Source organism: Hipposideros armiger, unplaced genomic scaffold (genome assembly GCF_001890085.2).
Source record: "Hipposideros armiger isolate ML-2016 unplaced genomic scaffold, ASM189008v1 scaffold_213, whole genome shotgun sequence".
Classification (NCBI taxonomy): Eukaryota; Metazoa; Chordata; class Mammalia; order Chiroptera; family Hipposideridae; genus Hipposideros; species Hipposideros armiger.
The window spans coordinates 377,674-383,232 of record NW_017731563.1 but is presented as its reverse complement, the minus strand read 5'-3'; the positions used below and the strand labels follow the sequence as shown (position 1 = coordinate 383,232).

General features: G+C 38.3%; 1 pseudogene; it reads right to left on the bottom strand.

Moving 5' to 3' along the window:
- Window positions 1-1,170: 1,170 nt before the first annotated feature.
- On the bottom strand, window positions 1,171-3,351 carry LOC109388968 (leucine zipper transcription factor-like protein 1 pseudogene; annotated as a pseudogene).
- Between the last annotated feature and the right edge of the window lie 2,208 nt (window positions 3,352-5,559).

The following is a 5,559-nucleotide window of genomic DNA, read 5'->3' as shown; positions in this document are numbered from 1 at the left end:
AGTTCCTCATGTTGTGGTGACCCCCAACCATAAAATTATTTTCGTTGCTACTCTATAACTGTAATTTTGCTACTGTTATGAATCGTAATGTAAATTGACCTTTTTGTTTTCCGATGGTCTTAGGCGACCCCTGTGAAAGAGTCGTTCGACCCCCAAAGGGGTCGCGACCCACAGGTTGAGAACCGCTGCTCTAAGGAATGAACAAAATATGCCAAATACTTTTCTTAAGTGTAATTATGAAACCATACAGTAAAACATGAAATGTCAAACTTATATTAGTTCCTCTAATATATTTCTTTCTTTTTCTCTTTAAGCCCCAAATCCAAACCCAGTAACCTATTTGTACTATTACGTTAAATCTCTTATCAGTTAATATTTGAACAGCTCATAGCTGTAAAGTTTTTTAATTATTTTGTGATTTGCTAAGTACATCTCGCAGAAATAGTGAAAGGGGAAATGACTATTAGAACTTAACATGCAGTTAACCAAATTCTGTGTTCTTGAGTTTTTGGGCTACTACACAGTCTGTAGTAGTGTCAAAATTTTCTGTGGATTCAGTTGATATTCCAAACTTTAGTTTGCATTATGATCCTGTGGGTGCTTTCAAACAATTGGAGTTTGATTGTTAGTAGATGAACATAATAAAAAGATATCAGTAAGAACAGGACTTTTTATCCCTGCTAGATTATCAGGGTAAATTGTTATCTAACCTATAGCCTGAGATAGAATCTGTGTACCAGTGAATATCTCAAGAAAAATTATATACTTTTTGGAATTGTGGGAGAGCTAGGCCTAGGAATGGACCTCCTGCCAAAATCACAAAAGAGAAGATGTTGTCTTCCTTATTTGCCATGATAGATTAAATTTTTAGAAACTGGAAACCAGTGAGTATAGTGCAGAATTAGGTTTTAAAAGACAGGAGACCACTTTTCTTGGCAACAAATATTGATAAATTAGTAACTTTCTTATCCTATGGATTATCATGACTGGGGATTGGACTGGATTAAGAGGATTGGAGGTAGAAGTAGAGTTACCTTGATTCAGGGGTGGCATCACAAACAGGATAATATCTCAAATCTGGGTGGCCCAAAGAAACAGTTCATCTTTCGGGTTCCCTTTTCTGGCTCCAAATAGCCAAAACACTTATCCTGAGTTTACCTGCCNAGTGTCACTGGCCCTCATATGTGGGATCCGAACCGGGACCCTCTGGCATCCCAAGCCAGCTCTTAACCAACGTGCCAGTCTGCCGGCCCTAAAAATCTTTTTCACTGTAAAGAATTCTCAATGCATCTGAACTAAGACTGGAGAACTCAGCAGAGGGTTTGGGACAACCAATCAGAACCAGCAGGATTTCTCTCTTCTCATTTAGGCAGCTGAAAATAAGAGCTCTAGTTCTGAATATTAGAAACACTATCTAAATCTTAGAAAAATAAAGAGGGAATATAACAAGCTGCTTCCAAATACATGCCTAACATGAGAAACAGCTTGCACTTTCACTCTGTGGCAGCTTCCGAGTAAATCTTCAGTTTTTAATCTTAGAGTTCACATTTTGCCAGTCTTTTCCTCAGGTCTTTGATTTGGTCGTTCTTCTTGGTAAAAATCTCTTTTGTGTTTCGTTAAGCTGTTGGTTGTTGGAATTTCTTCTCTAATTCGTTTTCAGCCATGCTCAGCTGCTCCTGAACCCTGAGTAGGTCGGGCTTTGTTGTCGCTAGACTCTCCTCCAGGGACTTCTAGTTTTTTTCTGTCTTGTCATTAAGTATCTTCTGAAACTCACTCTTTAAAGTGGCAAAAAATCCTTTTGATTTCCTTGATCTAGCTGTATTCTTGCAGTGCTCTTTCTCATTTTGACTTCTCATCCACTGTATTTATAGCCTGTATTTCAGTGGTCTTCAGCCTTGACTTCAGTTTCTCATTATCTTCTTGAAGTCTTAAAATTTCCTTGTTTTTTGGCTTTATGGTATCTATGATGGGCTTTTTATTTGAAGATGTAAATTCTGCAACTTGTTCTAATAATTCTGTTTTCACATACAGAGATAGCTGTAGCTTGAGATACCACTTGTCAGCTTGTGAGGAAAGCTGCACAGAGGTAACACCTTGGGATAGACCGTGCTGATGAGCTCAGACTCCACCTCACTGTGGAGCACAGTCTAAGCCTCTCAGGACTTGGGGGATTTCACCTGGTGAAAATCATCCTCCACCAGCCTCCTTTCCTTGAGGTCTTGGAAGCAGGAATCTATGGTTTTGAGTCTCAGGCCTCTTCTTGAATGAGCAAAATGCATAAAATTAATAACTTCATTTTGATGGTGCTCATTTAGGCCCAGCTATGCCATGGCAGCGGGTGGGAGTCACAGCCTCGAGGAGCAGGAGAGGCCAGACGAAGCCTCGCTGAATCCAGGATCACCGAGGGTGGTTGGACCACAGAGGATGGGGAAGAAGGGCAGTCTCATCTCTCATCTTTACAAAATCCCCAAGAAGTAGTCATTTAGCCTGTATTTGTTCATTACCAGTTGTTGAGGAACTTGCTACCTTTTAAGAATACTCGTTCTGGTTTTGGAAAGCTTTAGTTAGAAAGTTCTTCCTTTCCTTTCTCTGTTGTGTTCACTTTCATTTTTCCCCCAGTGAAAATAAGTCACACTACACTGCTTTAGGTCACACCTCTGGAAAATGGATGGTGTTTATCTCTTCATAGTAAAATTCAGAATATTATGGGACAGCATATTACAATTGACCATTGAAGAATGAGGGGGTTAGGGGCACCGAGCCACTGTGCAGTCAATTCATATATAACTTAAGTTGGCTCTGTATACAGATTCCCAATTTTGGATTAAAAATACAGCTGTCCCTTGAACAAGGTGGGTTTGAACTGCACGGGTTCAGGTCCGCTTATATGTGGGTAACTGTTTTGGTCCACTTAAATGCAGTTTTTTGAATCCACATATAAGTGGACTCATGCATTTCAAACCCGCCTTGTTCAAGGGTTAACTGTATTGCCTGTTCATTAGAAAACAAAACAAAACCCACTTTTTTATCTAGAGTAGCTATATGCTTAATCTTTTGGCATCCTCTAAAAGGAGAGAGCATGGGTTAGGAGATTCTTTCTTTCCCCCTTCCCCACCAGTCACAGTGTAAAGGATCAAGGATCAATAAAGAACCAGTTTTTTTTACTCTAAACCAGTTTTTTAAAGTGGGCATTAGCATTCTAGATCTTTTTGCTCTGTATTTGTTTCTAATTTCATTTTCACTTTCATACTGATGCAGTGAATCTAGATATCTAAGTAAGAATTGGGGAAGGAGGAACCATTCCCATAAATTTTTACTTTGAAAGCATTACATTTTTTTCCCATATTTTTCCCATAGTTTTCATTTTTTGTTTTGTTTTGTGGAAAGGTTCTAGCACCCCAAGGAAACAACCTCGGAAGAGCCCTTTGGTGCCCCGAAGTTTGGAACCTCCAGTGTTGGAGTTGTCACCTGGGGCTAAAGCCCAGCTGGAAGAACTTATGATGGTTGGAGATCTCCTAGAAGTATCTCTGGATGAGACTCAACACATATGGCGGATTTTGCAGGCCACACACCCACCCTCTGAAGACAGATTTCTGCATATCATGGAGGTATGGATTTAAAGCTCACTTAAACAGTGGTTGTGGGGCCGGCCGAGTGGTTCAGTTGGTTAAGAGCTCGCTCAAGAGTTTGAGCTCTGAGCAACAGCGGTTCGAGTCCAGCCCCAGCTGAGCAGCCGCTGAGCTGCCAACAGGTAGCAGGATGGCTCAGCTAAAACAAAACAAAACAAAACAAAACAAAACAAAACAAAACAGTGGTTGTGAAACTGTTTAGAATGCCCAAGTTCCTTGGTGGTACCACAAATGCTGGCAAAGGGGGATGACTGAGTATTCTGGCTATCCTACTTTCCTTCCCATTAAGTCAAAGTAGTTCTATGTTATCGTTTTCTTTTATGTGATATTTAATTTGCTGGGGCGGGGGAGGCCGTTTCTGTTAAAAAGAAAAAAGAGTACCGAAAACCACTAGTTTAGAACAGCTTTCTTAGCTCAGACTCGCACTATTGGAAGGCCCAAAAGTTAGATAAGGGATAATGCAATGGTCAAAAAAGGAAGCTTGCCAAGGAAATAGTTAAAAGTGGAGAGGTAGAGTCCACATTCATATATTACACTTGCATAACAGTTTATCATTTATACAATATATTATATATAAATATACAATATTTATATTATAATTTATACAATTTTTATATCCATGATCTCATTTGATCACCATAATCCTGAAGAGGAGAGCAGAAAGCTCTCTGCGTTTAGAGTGTTTAGCTCTTCTGCATATGAAGAAATTTAAGGATTAGAGAAGTGGAAACTTGCCTAAGGCCACTCATCTAGTAAAAACAGAAACCTGGATTCTAACTCTGGAATTTGATTCCTAGTATTCTTTTCATTATTCTTTTTAATTACTTGTTTCCATGGAATGGCACAATTTTAACCATCAGTTGATTCAGATATACTTAGCCTATGGTTTTTGATTTGGAAGTCATTGAAGTTAGCCTAAAATGAATCGAGTTTTCCAGTCTGCAGAACATTTTCTTCACGTTCATTATCTCATCTGATCCTCTTTGTTTTACATATAAGGAAACACAAAGTATTGAGAAGTTAAATATCTTTTTCAAGATGTGATAGACGTTTATAATGCAGTGCTTTTTCGGATTCTGCGGATTCTTAGGTTCTTGTCAGAGTTTCCAGTCTCAAACCTGTGGAAAAATGAATTCTCAGGTGTTATTTCCTAAGAANCAATTTGTTTGAAAGAAATGTCTTCTAGTAACTAGAAGTGAAATGTACTGTCCAGTACAGTTTGAGTGGGTATGAGATTTACCTCAAAAGGCATCAAAAAAAAAAAAAAAAAAAAAAAAGCTCTTCTATAAAATCCAGTTCTGTAAATGCTTTCACTATCATTTATACTACCCATTGTTTTAGCCATACTTAATCGTTTATAACATTTTGAGTGGACCTGTTAGGATCGTAAGCATTGCTCTGCGTGTATCTTGAGACTCTCATGTCAAGTGTGTAGGATTTAAGATTTCAGTGGCTATTGCAAGATAGCTAATTAACCAATTTCATAAATTTTCATTTTGCCAAACTATATAAAGATATTACTTAGTTAAGAATTTCATTTGGTTGATGTTACAGAAAAAAAATATTTTTTACCTTTTGGTCTTCTCTGTAAAAGTCTTCAAATACTAGTGGGTTAAAAATGGAACTCAGTTTTAAGTATGATGGCTGTGTGGAATTTAAAAACTATTTTTTCTTCTAAGTCACCCATTAACTACTCAAAGATCAGTTGAGGGGCATGAGGATGCTGAGAAAGATGGCTGAGGTGCTTTGCTTCTTGGAGTATGGTAGATGGATATAGGTGGCTATTGAGGGAATACTTCATGTTCTCAATACGGTATTTGTCTTCTAGAGACCTGAGAGAAAAAGGCAGGGCAGTTTCCAGCCATGAATAATAGCTTTCTGTTTTTCTTCTGACATTTTGAAACATATATATCATTTAATTGATACTGTT